This window comes from Tiliqua scincoides, chromosome 2, assembly GCF_035046505.1.
Source record: "Tiliqua scincoides isolate rTilSci1 chromosome 2, rTilSci1.hap2, whole genome shotgun sequence".
Lineage (NCBI taxonomy): Eukaryota > Metazoa > Chordata > Lepidosauria > Squamata > Scincidae > Tiliqua > Tiliqua scincoides.
In genome coordinates, this window is record NC_089822.1 from 145,949,441 (window position 1) to 145,968,754 (window position 19,314).

A 19,314-nucleotide genomic window follows, 5' to 3' on the forward strand; every position below is an offset into this window, starting at 1 on the left:
AGGAGTTGAATCAGGTAACAAGAGGAGGGAAGGAAGTTGGGTTAAGTTAAAGCAAAGTAGTTTATACAGCTGCTTGGTCTTTTGGCAACTAATACTCTTTCCAGTTTCCAGCATATTAAATAAAGTCCCTTACGTGGCCTTTCAGATTGGAAAGTCATTTGCTGAGATGGAAATCAGTGGAGTGATTGGCTTACTGAGCTGGCAACTGTAAAGAGGAGAGTACCAAGCGAATTATAAAACCACAGGTTCTGTTTATTAAATTGGTTAGTTATCAGTTGCAGCCACAGAATAGCCATTGACTGGAGTGGCTCAATGGATGAATACTCTGCTTGAATCAATCAGAGACAGTTCATAAAATTATGTTCCAGAAACACTAAAAATAATAAAGAAACTAAGGGTACAATTCTAACCAACTTTCCAGCACCAATGCAGCTGCAATGCAGCCCCGAGATATGGGAACAAATATTCCCTTACTTTGAGGAGGCCTTGACTGCCTTCCAATTGCAGGATGCAGCATGTACCCCATTGGGAAAGATGTGGAGGATTTGGGCCTATATTTCTGTACAGGGATTCTCTTGTTTTCTAGGTGCTCCCTATACTGTACAGTTTCTTGGGAGTAAGCCCCATTGAATACAATGGGACCTCCTTCTGAGTAAACCTTATAGGTATGCACAGTCAGTAGACTTGGGGCCCAATCCTATCCAATTTTCCAGTGCTGCTGCTGCAGCACCAATGGGGTATGCACTGCATCGTCTGATGGGGAGGCATTCACAGAGACCTCCTCAAGGTATGGGGACATTTGTTCCCTTGCCTCAGGGCTGCATTATGGTTGCACCGTGCTGGAAAGTTGGATAGGATTGGGCCTAAAACAGCACTGATGATTGAACAAATTAGCAAAACTTGTAATGCGCACATTTCTCTACGAACTGAAGTGAAAATTTTTTTTACTGCCTAGTGGATTTCTTTCATGGTCTGCATATTTTTTTATCATGAATTTTATGTTTAAAAGATGCTTCTATGGCAGCAGTAAGGGGGCTCCACCAACACGCTGTGTTAGTTAAAGGACACAAGGCCAAGCTGTGTTCAGTCCTCATTCCCTGGCTCAGTTGGATGAGAACTCCACAATAAGCTGTGTATCACCTTTCCACCTAATGATATTTAAACGCCCAGGAGGTGAATGGTGAAATCTGCCTGAAATGTATTTTAACGCTTCCCCCCCCCTTTTTTTTTTCAGCTGAATGTGAACAAAACAGCCCAGTAGTGCTGATGACCTTTGCTTCAAATCCAGGATTTTTTTCTTATTACAGGATCTCCAGGGGATGAAACTAAGCAAAACACAAACAAAAAGGTTTATAAAATTATAGGTATGTGTACATATGAGAGAGAGAGAGAGAGAGAGAGAGAGAGAGAGAGAGAGAGAGAGAGAGAGAGAGATTGTTACTAATTACAGATTTGAAGAATGGTGATGGGTAGAGAGAGCCAGTCTTTGCCCCTCTCCACACATATTGCAGTGTTATTCCCATGCACTTTATTTTTCCCATGTGAATGAATGACAGCCACTTATATGTGTGGGATAGAATGAAGGCGTGCACTTAGAGCAGCCTTTTTCATCCAGTGTTCCATGGCACACTGGTGTGCCGCGAGTGGTCCACAGGTGTGCCACAGGAATTTGAGGGAAAGGCATTTATTAGTAGGGCCAACAGGGATGTGAGGCCCCCACTGGCAGCTTGGTAGCCTTGTCAATTGTCAAAAACCTCATGGTGTGCCTTGTCAGTGTGCCATGAGATGAAAAAGATTGAAAATCGCTGACTTAGAGACACCATTGTGGTGAGGACAAACTGGTCTCTGTGTCTAGAATGAAAAGTTCCCACTTCTACTGGGTCGCGGCCTGTTTAGTTTCTCCCTGCAGAACTCAATTAAACTTCTAGCCACTTAGTCTTGCAGTGGCAGCATCAGAAGTGGACGTACTAGCATACTGAGGAACCAAGTTGTTCCATCTTGTTCTGCCTGCTCCAGGGTCCAGAGCAATCCTTAATTACTTCTGGCCTCAGTAGCAGGCTGAGCCAGGTGGGGTAGAGCAATCACCCTGGCACCAACTTTGAATAACTGAATGCACCTCCATGCACATCAAAGATTATATGCGACAGAGAATGTTTCTAGCCTAGCCTTCTGTCTGACATCTAGTGTTCTTTCTGCAGTTGCAGGGGTGTGTGTAGATTGCCTAGAGTCTGAAGCTAGTGCAGAAACCTGCAGCAGGTAGGAGGTGAAATATAGAGAGTGAATTATAGTAAATGCATTGGCTCCTAATAGATCTTTTTCCTTTGTTCAAAGAATTGCGTCCCAATCGTGACAGGAGTCTACACTGCCTGAACTCCTGTTCCAGCAGAGCACCAGCCTTTCTGGTGTTTCAAAATGCAATGTGCTGTCACACACAATGGCCACCACCAGAAACAGTGAGCATGACAGAAGCAATCCTGGATGCCCCAGCTCTGATAGGTTGGTGTGGGAGGTGGATAGAATGGGGCAGGGAGGGGAAAGAATGGCATGGGCACTGAGACAGAAGGGGGTATGTGTGTGAAGGATGGAAAAGCAATGGTGATCTGTGGCAGCAGTTTCTACAATAGCCCATCCCCCCTTCCTGGTTTCAATCCACTTCTCTGGGTCCACATAGAGTTGTGTCAGCCAGAGCAGGTTCAAATAGACAGGGAAGCAGAGGTTTGCCCCGAGGTAAGGGAATGAGAGTTCCCTTTCCCTTTCTTCAAGGAGGCCTCCATGACTGCAGAAAGCGGCTTATGCTCTGTTGGGGCTACAGCACTGGTGTGGGGGAGGGAGTTTAGTTAAGATTGGGCTGTTAGTCTTACTGCTGACTTTAAATGGTCTGTTTCTGTGTACTCACTGAAACATTTCCAAAGCAAAACTAGATGGTTCTGTCCATACTTCATGATTGCTTGTACAGCCAACTAAAGTTGGCATAGCATACTGGACAACTAATTTATTAGTACTTATTATTTTTCACATTTTTATACCGCCCTTCCTCAAATGAGCTTAGGATGGTGTACATGTTTCTTCCCCTTTGAGGCTGAGAGAGAGAGAGAGAGAGAGAGAGAGAGAGAGAGAGAGAGAGAGATTGGTCCAAGGTCACTCAGGAAGCTTTTGGATCTTCCAAGTCCAGCTTCCAAACCACAACACTAGGAGTGTCAAACATAAGGCCTATGGGCCAAATGAGACACACAGAGACTATTGAGCCCCTGTGATAATTGGGCTGACCTTTCAGCAGTACCCCTTCTACTGAGGCTCTGGAGGGAGAGATGGAAGGGAGCCTCAGAAGGCAAGGAAAGCTACAGAGGAAGGGAGAGACCAAGAGGAGTGAGAGAGGGAGATGCAGTTGAGGCATTGGAAGAGCCGAATTGTCATGGGGGCTGCACTTTCATCAGCACAACTTCTGCTGAGGTGTCGCTTTGCAGACTACCTTTTAGCTGCTGAGCTATGAAGTGACACTGTGGCAGATGCAACACTGCTGAAAGGGCAGCCTGCGTGATGACTTGCTCTCCCATATCTTGAAAATGTGATCAAGATTTGCACCTTTTCTTTTCTGTCATTTGCAGCTCATGAGTTTCTGTGTGAAGTGAAATGCTATGTGCAGTGAAACTATTTCTGGTCATCATCTGCTTAATGTTGTCACTTCTTGTTAATGATGTCACTTTTGGCCATCACCAAGCGCCATGATTGCTATTCGGCCCACTATATGAAATTATTTGTCACCCCTGCACGATACCATAATGACAAAAACTTGTGGATAGGGTTGTCTTACCTGTCTTCATATTACACAGATGTAATTTTCCTGAATAACTTCATCTTACATCTTTTTTACCCTTGTATGAACTGAGGAGATCCCATTTCGATGCAGCAGACTGAAAGGTAAGCTCATATTAGAACCCTGTGGAGTTTCCGGGACTATCAGGCTCCTGACCTCCCAGAATGATCTCAGAACAGATTCAAGAATGAAAATGGGCTGAACAAAGGTTATTTTGACCACTTCGTTTTCATTGGCTCTCTCTGTGGAGTGCACCTCTAAACATTGAGAAGCAGTGAGTCATTAAGTGGTAATACGAGAAGAATATTAACATTAGGACATCCGGACATTTAGGGAATGTGCTTCAGGTTTCTTAGCACAGCAGCAGGTTTCATTCAGAACAAAAGCCGTAAAGATATCCTGTCCATACACCATAGTGTTACTTTCTGAAAATATTTCCTAATTTAGAACATTCCATCTGGTTACATTCAATGTCACACAGAGCACATCTCAAGCAAGTTTAGCTTTTTAAAAATATTAATAAAGGCTGGAGTTTTTTTATAATGTTTTCCTAGGAACAGATATTTCAGTGAAAAAAAAAAGTTATGTAAATCAATGTAGAAGAAAACAAAGGGGGAAATCCAGATGAGAGATTACATTTATTTATGGCTAATAAATAGGGGCCCGATCCTATCCAACTTTCCAGCACCGGGGCAGCCACAATGCAGCCCCAAGGTAAGGGAACAAATGTTCCCATACCTTGAAGAGGCCTCCAAGACTGCCTCCCCAACACAGGAAGCAGTGCATATCCCATAGGCACTGGAAAATTGGATAGGATTGGGCCCGAGCAGCCCAATCCTGACCTGCCTGCAGTGCCCAGGTCTGGCGGCACCGTGGAAGGCTGCCGTCGGATCCTGTGCCTCCCACGCTATTGCGGGAGGCTCCTCGGGAGAAGGGGACGTTCGTCCCCTTCCCCTGAGTAAGAGAGGCAGCCCCGCAATGGGGCTACTCACTTTAGCGTCGACCAAAAGGTTGGCACTAAAGTAAATGTGCTCGTATGGGGTGTGCAGCCCTGCACAAGTGCCTTGAATCCTGCGGAGCTTGGCTCCATGGATCCATCTCGTTGCCTCCCCCGACACGCCTCCCACCTGTCCCCCGGCACGCCTCCTGCCAGCCTCCCCCCTCCCCAGAATGCCTCCCCATGCCCCTGGCCACGCCCCCTCCTGTTCTGCAGCCCAGCAGTCCAGGAGACCATGGAGCTGCGGAACCCGGGCAACCGCCGCGCGCTAGCCCAGCGCCGACCGGAGCTGGGCTAGCTCCGGTGGGAGCCCGGTGGTAAGCCCCACAAACGTGCCTTACGGCACGTTTGCAACTGAGGTCTGCAGCATGGAGCCGTGCCGCGGACCTCAGGATTGGGCTCTAAGTCTCTAATCTGTAATTGTTTGTGTTGTGATGCAGTGACAGTTACAATGTGCATTCTTAACAGCACCACATTTCTGAATAAATCCTGAACTATCTGGAAATCAAGTTCTGGTTCAGAATCCTAGGAAGAGGCAGGTGTTCTCAAGGGAGAGAACCCCACACACACACACACGCACACAGCTGAAGTTATGCTTAATTTTCATCACAGCAGTTTCCCACTGCCAAGGAAACAGGTTGAAAAAGCAGGTTCGATTGTCTTTCCAGAAGTGGAAACAGCTGCAATTAAAAGAGCCACCCAAACTCTGGTTGCACATGTGGGGCTGTTTTGCTTTTTCTGACAACTCAACCATTTAAATGCTGGCATTTATTTACTATTTGATTGTTTATTATAGCTGTACCCTGCTTTTTCAGCCAAGTGAATTACCACAATGAAAATAATTCACAAAGTTCCAGTTCACAATGTGTGTACACTCAATGTGTGTCTCTCGCTGCACCCCGGGGCAAGGGTCTGTGATGCCGCCTCCCCCGCACCAAGCCCCCCGTACTTACTCAGCACCTCAGAGCACCGCAGAATGTTGGGACAGACTGGGAAAGCATTCTGAGGCTTTCCCACGGACTTAAACAGCACTTCCATGGAACCGGAAGTGCTGATTAAGATCAAGTCAAGAGCCTCAGAAGGCTTCCCGCACTGTCTGGACTGCTGTGTGGATGCAGTGCTTGGGGCATTTGCTCCCCTGCCCCCCCCAGGCCCACCACTGACACATACACACAGAGAGGGGGGAACATATTTAAAGGAATGGCAAGTAGTTAAAATAGGCTAAACTGTATAGTTCTCAGTGTGTCACCCAGGAGGTAGAAGTTGAAGGGATCAGGGCCAGTCCAAGACCTCCTGGCACCTGAGGCAGCAAGCCAAATGCTGCCAGCCTCCGCTCCTCCAATGTTCTCACTTATCATGTTCCTCCCCTCCAAACGTCCTCTTCCCCCCATGCCAGGGATGTGCAGTGACAGTTTGTACTGGTGAGGCCCAACCGCCACTGAGCCTCATGACCTGGAAGTGTCACTTTTGGGTCACCTCTGGATGTGACCACTCTGGTTGCATCCAGAGGTATTCTAAGGCCAGAGGGGCCATGTGCAGCCTCTGTGGTCGTCATAACACATCCTGAGGCCTCTGGAAGGCCTTACAAAGATACTTCTGGTTTTTAACCTTGTGGAGTTGTTCTGAGAGCCAGAGAGGCTGTGTGCGGCCTCCAGGAAGTCCAGGAAGTGGGAGGATGAAGGCAAGTAGGGAGACAGAGATGGGAGATCTCGCCCCAATCTGCTACCTGAGATGACTATTTCAGTTGGCTTCATGGATGGGCTTTTCCTGGGAGGAACCAACGTATTCAGCAACTATAATTTAGAGCCCTGCCAGTTTTCACCTGGATTCGACCCATGTCCAGCTCTGACCTAGACATCAAATTCCCAACCGTCTCCTCTCACAAAAGGCTCATCAACAACGCAGGTAAATCCTTCAAGGAAGTGTGAGATCAAAGTACTACTTTACGGAGTTAGACCTATTTTTTGACAGTGGGAAAAAGTTATTTTAGCTGAGATTACCAAGATCGTTGAAAGGAACCAACGAAATGCATCCAGTAACTAAATGAAGCTGAAATGAATTTTTGCTGCACATTCCTAAAAATAGGCACAGTGATTAACTACAGATAGGTACCAAAAATAGGGACTGAATCTGGAAAAGGGGACAGTTGGGCACATGACTAAAGCTAGATGCTTACGACTGCTCTCATTGCATTCATTACATATTTCATCCTCCTACTTTAATACTGGAATACTTGAGTCCAGGCTTTGCATGTGCCTCTCCATTCTTTTTAATGGAGTTTGGTCTGCACCTGTGAAACCAGAATCAGGCTGCCACAAACTGTGGTCTGTTTCTGGCACTAGACTCTGTGATTCAAATGTTTTGTCCTCTGTGTGGAGGATACAGAAAATGACTGGCAGATGGCATCCTTCAACACAGCAGGTGTAACTATTCCTGATAGTGCATCCTTATTGGAGGTGACTTGTTCCAGCTTCTTACATGTGCAGCAGCTCCAATCTCTTCCCACAGGAATACTGTCTATACAACTGCCAGAACCTGCTGATATTGGCATGAAGAGCCATCTTGCAATTTCATGGAATCATATACAGAGCAGTTTTCCAAGATGCTGATACAATTTATCAATGAGGATACAATTTATGGTGACCCTTGCAAGGGGCTATAATACTGTGAGAGGTCCTGAGAATTAGTGAGCTTGTGGGGGAACATTTTCCATGTCAACCAAGTCACAAACAGGACTGGCTTTGGTATGGTCAGGCACCTTCTGAAATGCATGACCCATCGTCTGGGTCCAGTGCAAACTGGAGATGCTGGAATAATCCCCCAATCCCTGATGGTTTGACTACCTAGTGGCAGGGAATGATGCAATAGGGAAGGGATACTCTATTCCAATCACCATTGCCAGACAACCAACCCAACAGGAAATGGGGAACAGAGAGGTCTCTGTGAGACAGCCTCCAATCTTGTGATGCAAGCTGCACCTGATGCAACAAAATTGGTTTCTGTTACGTTCCAGAGTGTCCCTCAGCTGTCCCTCTCATCATAAACTGGAAGATTGCACAGGAGACCTCTGAGTTATCACATAGGTTTGTGGGGACACCTCCTATTTCTGGGCGGGAGGTCCACTGGAGCAACTCTCTCTTCTTAGCCTTGTCAGTGGTCAAAAAAATGCGAGAGAGTTGTACCTCAGTACTGCTGTGTGTCCTTTTGACCAGGAAATGGGAAGGGTGCTGGAGGGAGTAGAGGCCAACTCTCTCAAATTCCTTTCAGACACAGTAGGGCTAACAAGGATGCCTGTCTGCCCACCAGGAAATGGAGGTAATGCAGGATGTTAGAGGATTTCCTTCTGGCTCCCACCAAAATCATCCTCCTTGCTGATGCTAGTGGGGCATAGAGAATAGGTCCCTTCTGGGGGAAGGGCAGCATAGATACCCTGTTGCCCAGCATCCACGAAAAACCTGCTGTTAGTCTTGTTCAGGAAGAACAGGAATTAGTTGTCATTCTTCTACCCTCAGCTCTTCCAGGGCTTTGCACCAGAATGGGATGAAATTCTCTCTCTGGAAAATTTCCTGTTAAAAATACCACCGCAGTGCAAATCAAAAGTCTGACAATAAAATGCTGATTTCAGTTTAAGTTTCTTTACCATTTTCCAGGAGAAAATGGCCAACAGAAATTGTTTCAACTCATTTTCAGAATATTTGCTGTTTTTGTCTTTTTTAAAAAAAATATTGTTTTAGTAGCTGTTTGATACTGGACTTAGGGCCCAATCCTGTCCAACTTTCCAGCTCCAGTGTAGCCACAATGCAGCCCCGTGGTCAGGGAACAAATGTCCCCATACCTTGAGAAGACCCCAGTGACTGTCCCTCCACCACAGAACACAGCACACACCCCACTGACACAACTGCACAGGCACTGGAAAATGGGACAGGATTGGCCCCTCGACCATTTTCTTTTTTGTCTGAAGTCGCAAAGTTTTCCACTTGGACATTCTTTCCTTAAAAGTTATAGGGATTCCAAAATATGGTGGAGCTTTTTGTTCCAGTCTTTGAATGCTGGCATTTTCATTGAGAAGTGTTGCTTCTCCAGTATTATGCTGTACTTTGGGGAGGCTAATTGTGGTTCAGAGCAAACCCAGGATCCTATTAAGAAACTGTAATTGAATTTTCTTCCCAGATTTGTTCTTTTGCTTTCTTACAAGATTTATAGCCATTCTATTTCTGACAGCTCAATATGTGTCTCACCCGGCAATAAACATGAAGCACATCTGCAAGCAATGAAGACTGCCCGTTTGCAAGCTATTCACTTAAGCTATTCAGTTATGCAGCTAATATTTTCTCTATCAAATTTTATGGAGCGATACTAACAATGCTGACCGAGAACTGGGGAGGGAAGAAAAGGGGAGAAACACGTCTTCCTGTTTTAAGGTATTATTCTGTCTAATTGGAAAAAAAACTAATTTAAAAAACCCCTAAAGCCTGATTTTTTGTGTGGAATCTGTGGATGGCAATTGCCCAGACAGCACCGCTTGACAAATGCCTGCCTGTATGTTTAGCGCTACCCACCTTCTACCCACTTGTGCATTCTCCAGAAATAGCTGGATGCTCTCATTTGCTGGCACCTAAACCAGCATTTCAAAAGGAACAATGGGAACAGGAGCCAATCTGGATCGTAAGCAACCTTATTGTTGAGTTGCTTCCACAGTTTGGGGGCGGATAACTTTTGATGCAAGGCCTTTAATCCATCAGTAGCTATCAGAAATGTATATTGTCATCGTAAGATTTTGCCAAGATTTATGTATGATAAACATATAATAATAATAATAATAATAATAATAATAATAATAATAATAATAATAATAAACTTTATTTATATCCCGCCCTTCTCCCCGAAGGGACCCAGGGCGGCTTACAACATATTAAAAACAGATTAAAAACATAATTTAACCGCAAATAAAAACATATTAAAAACACATTAACAAATACCCATAAAAACAGTAGTCAGATAAAAAGTCAGATAAAAAGAGCAAAACGCAGCAAATCATAGAGGAATCAGGCCTGTAAAAATACTAAAAGATATAGAAAAAGATGTTTAAAAAGGCCATGAACTCAGAAGACTTCTTTAAACAAAAAGGTCTTCAGGCCTCGCCGAAATGTCTCAAGAGAGGGAGCCATTCTCAAATCAATGGGGAGTTCCATAACATTGGTGCCACTACTGAGAAGGCCCTATTTCTTGCCGCCGCCCCACATACCTGCTTAGGCGGCGGCACTTGTAAAAAGGCCTTCTCTGATGACCTAAGAGGACGAGCCGGATTGTACGGAAGTAGATGATTTCTGAGATACCCTGGCCCAGAGCAGTATAGGGATTTAAAGGTCAAAACCAGCACCTTGAATTGGGCCCGGAAACGAATGGGCAGCCAATGCAGCCCCCGGAGAAGCGAGCTGACAGAATCAAACTGCCTAGCTCCAATGACCACACAGGCCGCCGCATTCTGCACTAATTGCAGTTTCCGAACCATCTTCAGGGCAGCCCCACATATTCCACCAGCAAAGACTCTCCTCACCACTTTCAGAGCCAGAACTGTTTTAATTTGAAGCTAATCTGATGAACCATTTCAGGGGATCCCACACTTCTGTGACTCACATGCTAGACCTCTGGGTTTGCATTTGCCTCAGCCTCTCATACTAGCTATGACTGCTGTGTGGGTGGGCAAGGAAAGGTCTTTGACAACTGGTCTAGACAGCATGTTTACTATGTGTATTGACATCCCTGAGCAAATTTTCCATCTCTGGGCATATTGTCTGTTAGTCAGAACTCATCTATTAGAATGGTAGTTGGTGGCAGAGGCAAGGAGATGGGCAGCCCAATCCTGAGCTGCCCAGTTTGCGCAGCTGTGGCGGCACCGAAAATGGCTGCTGCCGCAACCTGCATGCTTTGGGCAGCTGCCAGCGGCTCCTCGGGAGAAGGGGACTTTTGTCCCCTTCCCCCAGATAAATGGAGTAGCCCCACAATGGGGCTACTTGATTCACCGCCAACAAAAAGGTTGGTGGTGAATAAAGTGCCTACGTGTCAGGTGGTGAGTCCAACATGGAGGCTTTGGAATCAGTGGAGCATCGCTCCACTGGTCCCGCCTCCCTCCCTCCCCGCTCCCTCCCCCCTAGCATGCCTCCCCCCTGCCCTCTGCCCGCCTCCCCCCTCCCCAGAACACAGGGGAGACAGTAGGGCCTGGCAGTAGGGCCCACAAACTTGCCTTAGCTGGCGTGCCAAGCCCAGGATTGGGCTTAGATATGACAGCATAAAATTCACACAGGGTGTTTTAATGGACAACATATTGGTTGTGTGCTTGTGAAAAATCAATGTGGTAAATTCTAAAAGGGTAGTAAAATACTTGGGGTGTAAGCAGTCCCTGAAACAACTGTAACATCTCAATAAGCCACCTCAAAAATAAGAATCCTCCCTGAAAGATCATCAGGGAGGTACAGTTTTCAATGCACTAGGAATGGAGTTCTATAGCCACTAGAGAAAAGCTGCTTGCTCTTGTTGCCACCAATCAAGTTTTAGAAAATGGAGGCACATACTGAAAAGCCCTCCTCCAGCCGCTCTCGGGATAGGCCATCCCAAGTGGAAGGAGGCAGTGTTTGAGATATCCCAGCCCAAAGCCATGAAGAGCTTTGAAGAATAAGACTTGCACTTTGAATTGTGCTCAGAAACCAACGCCACTGAGTGCAAATAGAAGAGAAGTAATTCAATAGGGTTGAATTGTCTTGCCCCCATAACCACACAGATACCACATTCAGCACTAATTTCTGTTTCTAACCATTTCAAAGGCAGCCCCAGGTATAGCTTCACTTGCATTCTGAAGTGAGTTCCAGTTTCCTGATAGTTTTCTTCTCCAGATTGGATTTTTTGAGAACCTAAATTGGATTAGAACCCAATCCAAGTTGGAAAAAGAACCCTTCTCTCCCATCCTGGTGGGAACATCCCTCATGTTGGAGACCTGGGAAATGTAATTTTCCCAGAATGCCTAAATCCATAGTAATCCCTTGGAACTGGAATATTCCTTTTTGTGCAAAGGGCCTCAGGCCTTATCTTGCAATACAGAAGCCCTCCACAACAAGACTGTGTTATATACGTAGCTGTAATGAACAGGACAGACCTTCCTCACTTTTCTCAGGGAACCTAATTCTTAAATACAATCATGTTTGCAATGTATCTAATCACATCTCTGTTGGACACGCAGCTTGCCTCAAAATGACTGCCCATGTCTTGCTACAAATCAATATATTTAATAAACTCATGAAGCAAAGACTTCAAAGTAAACATTTCTTCATTTCCAGATCAATAATACAAGGAAGCTGACAACTTCATTTAGGCATGCCATAATGAATGGCAAAACTAAAAAGGGGGAAATGTTTATAAAGCTGTGGAGTACCACTGTTCTTCAGAGGCTTTAAAAAAAACAAACTTACCACTGGTCTGTACCCCTTTATACATGATTGCCATTATGTCTATGATTCACACAACTATATATACAGAATTATGAGAGAGTATTCACATTTAGGACAATTCTACAGTCAGTTCTCTTTATATGCAAATTTGCTATCTGCGAATTCCTGAGGGGCAGAATTACCACTTATCTCTTGTTATCTGCTACTCTGTTCTCATTATCTGTGAATACCGTGCAAGTGCACTCAGGGTGGGGTACTTGGCTACCTGAGGGCTGCTACTTGATGGATGCTCTGGGGCTAGGGCAAGCCAAGGGGAGGAACCAAGAGACAGGTGAAGGAGGAGGGCAGGTGAAATAACCCTCTCACCACTGCTGAACCCTGAGACTTCGTTGTTGGGCCAGCACAACAACAAGTTGAGGAATAGCCAGCACAGAGAAATTGCCATTGCCACAACCTTCAGCACATCAAGGGATATCCAGCTTGGAGAGGGAAGCATCAGATGTTGGAGAAGACAATGAGCCCTGTCCAAGCTAGCCCTATGTGATCAAAGATGTGCACACTCAAGTATGCACATATGCTGGTCCCTTCCCATCATGCCCAGGTGAATTTAATATTGAGAGGCGACAATTCATTTGAAATATTCCTCTACACACACTGCAAATACCTCCTTAAAAGCAGTAGAATCACAGAACATTATAACTGAGATTGCAAAAGTCATCGCATCCAACCCCCTGCTTAGGGCAGGCAACTGCTACAGCATCCCTGAGAGGTGCCCTTCCAGCCCCTTGCTTGAAAAGTGCCAACAAATGGGCAATCCAGCACACAAGTTCCCCTGTGCCAGTGCAGCGGGGCCAGTGTGGGAAGGTCTCTGCAGCTTTTGCAGAGCCTCCATTTGCAGGCTGGAGGTCTCTGCGAGGTAAGGGGACATTTTCCCCTTTGACCTGAGGAAAACCCCAGCGTCCACAATAGGAAAACTCAGACCTGAGCTAAATAGCCGGTGCAAAGTCCACCTTGCCCCATCTCTGTGGATAGGCCTGGGAAGGTGAATAGGATGTAGTGCATGCTATTGCCACCAATTCCATCCCCTGACCTCTCCCTGCCCTTCCCCTTCTCCTTCCCCCACCCACATGCTGTTCAGTGTGGAACTTACTGCATCAGCCATGTGCTGAGTCTTCTGCAGGCACAGGCGGGCCAGTGAGAACTGCTGTGCTAGCACTGGCAACTGCTATACCATCATGAAGTACTTTAAGGCACTTTTATGACTTCTAGCTTTACCAGTGTGCACACTGCCTAGGATTGTGCCCACAGTCTGTTTCAGTTAACTGGTTACTGTCAATCTAGTCTGTTCCAGCGTTCAGATTGCCTGCAGTCTGTTTTCACGTTGCACTATCAGCTAGCATGTTTATAGTTTCCTGTAAAAGAAAGAAACATTGTGGCATGGCTCAGTAAGGATCGATCAATCTATCTACCTGCTTCACCTTCCAAACTTCTAATCCTTTAAATGATCAACCAAACAACTCTCACTGGAAGGAAGAGGACTTTATAGGGCTTGTAGCTCCAGATTCCACCCATGAAGCATCTCAGTTTTTCTTCTCTTCACCATGACCAACAGATCATTTGTGAGCACCTCTTAACAATATCAGTTTAATTCTATATCTCTATCTGATTACATATCGTGTTGGCATCCTTCAGTCTTGGAAGACTATGGTGTCACGCTCTGAATGGTGGTTCTGGAACAGAGTGTCCTCTCCAGTGCGCGAAGCCTGGGTAAAGCAGGTATGGAGGATAGGCTGTTTCCCATGCAGCAAATCCCCCCTCTCCACGTCGCTGAAACGGTCCAATGGAAAGGCAGAGGCCAATATGGTTGGTTCCAGCGGCGTCACAGGAGTTGCCAGAACGTGACTGTGTTCAGCCATGAAATGCCTCAGGGACTCCGGCTCCGGATTTTTCCTCGAGGTTGTCTCCTGAAGCCTTTTCCATAACTGGATGTAGCCACAAGGCAGTGGAGGTTTGGGATCAGAGTTTTCCTTCTCTCAGATGAGCTGCCTTCCCAGGCTGACGAGTCCCATCTACCCGGTGGCTGTTTAGTCGCCTCTTACGACAAGTACAGCCAAACTGAGGGCCTATTCTTATCCCCAGCCCCCAGGGGATTACATATAATGGCAGAACAAGACAATATTCAAAAACACAAGGTGATTGCTGAAAATACCAGCATCTTGTCACAATCCCTTCTACATAAATAGGGTGAATCTTTTCCAAATCTTTCTGGAGCACTCTTAGGGAAAAAAAAAGACATTTCCTGAGAATGTTCCACAGTTCGGAAAGACTCAGCCTGTAAGATATCCTCCACCATCATCACCAGCCTTCTTATCTGCCAGTTTCCATCCTTCCACCTTTTCCCAAACTTTCAAGCTGTGACCAAGAGAGGAGAACACGGCTTGCAAAGGGAAAATGACTTTCAAAAGTGAAAGGCTTTTCCGATGTTTCTACAATGAAAACTTGTGAGCATGCTCCAATACTTCATTGCTGATAGAAACTCTGGGAACTATAGGCAGAGAAGAAAACAAAAGTCCCAGAGTTCACATCAGCAGAAACACTGATGTGAATGTAAGAACAGTTCAAAAGCAGCCATTGGCCTTCACCTCAGCTAGTGCTCTCCCCCACTTCTACTTGATAAGAAGGGGTCTTGGAGTTCAAATTAACTGTGTCCATAGCTGATCTCCACTGGGGTGGGCAACACACACCTCTGCTCTTTTAATTAATGCAGAGAGAGCTGTTCGGTGTTGCTTTTAATGAAATTGAAGATATGAACTGATTTTCTTAGCCTTTAGGGATGGCTATCTAACTAATTTCCATTTATGGACTGTGACTGGCAGTGGGAAAGGATCACTTTTTAGCTGAAACAGCTGGGACGCCTGGACTACAGGGAATGGAACCTCTGGGGCAGAGCTTCCAATCACTGCAATCAGAACGGTCTGGAAGAACCTTGAAATAGTTTTCTGGCACAGTTCATGTCATGGCACGTGGATGAGGAAAAAATGGAATGACAGGTCACGTTTGCCTTTTCTGGTCTTGAGCACTATATACTGGGAGACCACGTCATAAAGATACAGAAGCCACTCTGGGGTGTTTTTTTTGTTTGTTTGTTTAAGAAGAGCAGAGTAGGAGCATTAATACATACAGTAAATAGTTTTGGAAGGAAACAGAATGTGTTTTAATCATTCACTTCCTTCCCTTCACCTGCCTGAGAAAAAAATGTCACAAGTCTTCTCAAAGCTCCTTTGGTTTTGTTGTTGCCTCATGGCTTCCTAACCTGGGGTTCTGAGATGCCCAATATCGACCCATCCATTCTGCTGCCACCAGTGCTTTGCTTGCCAAAGTTTTACTCTCTGGAAGGATTTGAGAAATGAGAAACACTCCCTTCAGATAACCTGATATCCCACCAGAATTTAGGGCAGGGTTGACAGAGACAATGCCCACCTCCAATGAAGTGGGGTTTAGGACTGTGATACACTGTGACTGTGATACAGCTGAGTGATTTTAGCTCAGTAGTTTAGCTCAGAGTTTCAGCTCCAGCTCCAACTTCCCTCACTGAATGGCTAGGAGCTGGCCCTTATGTACACTTTGGGACTATTCATGTCCTTCACCTTTCCGTTGGGCACTTGGAAGGAACTGTAAATATAAACTGTCCTTCCTGTCCCCCCTTTTTTAAAGTTAAATGGTTTTGGAGGGGTAGTTTGAATTTTAAGTTACTTCACACAAACAGAAAAGGAAATGGTTTTTAACCTCGGCTTATGACAGGCTTCCTTTGAAATTCCAGAAATGTTCATCAGAAGAGGAACCACACAACTGCCTTTGGATTTCATTTAACCACAGATTTTACAGCCTCATTCAAAATAACCTGCCTTGAGGATCTTATACTGCTCACCTCTTGCAGAGGCAGCCAGGCTGCACTCTTAAGATGCACCACCGTTTGTGATCTCTATGTTCTGAAATAAAGAAGGAATCGAATAATTGAACTGTCTTTCCACTCCAAAAGGTATGAGCGCTAAATACTTTCCTATGCGAACAAAATATACCTGAAGACTCAACAGTGCCTTTTCTTTCAAGATCATTCTACAAAATAGGTTTGTACAGAATCAGATTGAAGGGAAAGAAATTATTCATTTAAAGTACAAGGGCATGATGCCATCTTGTGGTGAAATGGAAAATTACTAGTATATTTCTCTTGCTCCACCTTACATTTGACAGAATTTTTTTTTTTTTAAAAATTGGTTTTGATAATTTTTTCAAGACCAGCTTTGGACATGCCAATCACCACACAGGATGCTGCAAGATGTCACCAAAATACTTCTTTTTTGGCAGCCTATCATGTTTTTAGCTGTGAGCAAAAGGCAGTATGGATACTTGAAGGGAGTGCAGATAACTAGAAGGCAGCAGAGTTACAGCACACACATTTATTGGCTTTAGGTAAGAACATAAGAAAAGCCTGCTGGATCAGGCCCACTTACTCCAGTATCTTGTTTCTCACAATCGCTCAACCATTGCCTCTTGTGACTTGCTGTGCATACTGGTAATAACCTCCAAGGGAGGCCAATTATGTCTTTGTAAGGATAACGCTCCCATAATGTTTGGTCCCTCTCAAAGTGGCCTTAGGTAAGTCACTTTTCCTGTCTATTTTTTCACACAGACTATTCTCCTGCAGCATTTGGAGGCTCCTGTCGTTTTCTTACAGCTCTGTTATAAATCTGATTGAAATGGAGAATGTGAAATGAACACTCCAAATGTACCCTAATTTTTATTACAGGTATAACCAAGATATCCATGGGATTTTCACCTGCAGTTTTATCTCAACGTGATGAGAAGGGCCCTTTAAATTAAAGGAAAAAAGAATGTTTAAAAATAGTCTCATTAATGGGGGAGAGGCAGCCAGTAGACAATCCATCAACCATTCTCTTTCCAGGCACTTACAACAGCTTCACTCCCAGGCAAGCAACCCCTCCCTTCCCCTGAGCACGTGAAAGAATGCAAGTCATTATCACCTCCTCCATTCTTTCCCTGCACTGGGCTTCTGAGGGAGGGAAGGGTCACTGCCTTAGAGTGAAGCCTTTCTAAGTGCCTGGAGAGAATGATTACCTGTGTGCATTACAAAAGGTCAGCAAGGTTGTTTTTAAATCTATGAATACAGCAAAAGGACATGGTTTTTTAAATGAATTTGCTTTAGTGTGATTTCTGGGAACAGAACCCTTGCGAATAACAAGACTCAACCTGTATTCATTTTGACAGCTCTGTGAAATTCTTGAGGGGGGGGGGGAATGGATAAGAGTTCAACAGACATGCATGTCCCATAATTTCTTATTCCATTATGAGCCAATTTTACTTCCCCCCTTTGGAGGTTTTTTTTAATTTTTATGTCTGAAGGATTTGAAAATCAAAATCAATCTTTTTCCCTGTTATATTATTAACTGAACTTGCAATCCTTCTACTGTAAGATGTCATTAACCATCTCTTAAAGAAGAACTATGTTTCAAAATGTTTAGAATCCATTTCCTACTTTACATTAATGGGGGCAGAAGTGTCAGATTTTCCCATTACTTTTAGGCAAGCAATAAGCAGTCCAAATCATTTGTCTGAAAGTGAAAGATATTGCAACCCAAGAGAAAAAAAAAAGCTATGTATATTACATCCACAAGAGGGGGCTCTAGTTATACTAATGAAAATATTGTTTTAAAATTCACTTGATGTTCAACTATACTGGTTGTTGAAACTTGGTCCCAAAACAGTGGAAAAAGGACAAGTGAAAAATAATGGTCAAGCAATGTTCTGCAGATATACCTGGCTACTGTGAAATATTTATGCTTGCAAATTGTTGAGTGCTCTTTCACTAGAGAATTGTCTTTGCAGACAGACAAGTATCGTCATATCAGAGCAATAATAGAAGCTATGTATTTTCATCTGCTCATATTGTACATTGATTACATTAGGGAATTCCTAAACACAGATTACAGAGACAAGAATCCCACATCCAGAATAAAAATTCCAACAAGAACAAGGAAGATAAAGAAAGGCTAAAGAGGAAATGAAGAAGTAATGATAGGAAGAAAGAGAAACTGGAGAATGCAATCAAGGAAGAAGCATCATTCAAGAGGTGAAATCTGCTTTTCAGGTGAACTGGAAAGTTACTAATAGCCATGACTTTGATTGTCTTGCTTATGACAGTGGAAAAGCAAGAGGTACATGTGGTTTGTTTAAGCATAGCCAGTAGGAAACAAGGACCAACTTTTTGATCCTGTCTTGACCTCCTTTACATCATTTGCTCTCCAAAAGCAAAGTCACAGAGTGAACCTTTCTCTACTTGCTGCAATAGACAACATCTAGAATTTTAACAAGCCGGAGTACTTTACAACCCTTAGGGCGCAATCCTAACCCCTTATGTCAGTGCTTTCCAGCACTGACATAAGGGCAGTGCAGCTCTGGGGTAAGGGAATAAACATTCCCTCACTTTGAGGAGGCCCCCGTGAGTGACACCCAACTGCAGGATGCAGCACATGTCCCATTGGCACCGCTATGCCAGTGCTGGAAAGCACTGACATAAGGGGTTAGGACTGCGCCCTTATTGTATTCAGCCATACAAAAGCCTTGTGACAGTTCCATTTTACAGACAGCAAACTGAGAGATGATGCTGGGCCAAAGGCCACACACAGTATTCATGCTTGAGATCAGATATGGATCAGAACTATCCATTTCAATCAATCCTATTTACTGAATGACATAATTATTTCAGCACTAATGTATGTTTTGGTTGTTTAGAGGTATCATACATATTTTCAAGGTTTGAGGTTCATTATCAGCTGCATGGTTTTATTGCATCCTGAATCACCTGTGAATTTAGAACCTGTCCAATGATTGCAGTGAGTTCTTTTAACTCAGAACAGATGGGAAGTGACAAAAAAATTAAAAGACTATCAACGTATGCAGTAATCAGTTGCTACAGTTTCTCCTACAACTGAGTGACCCAGTATATGCACCACAGCAGATCTGGAAGAGAAAGTTCAAACCCC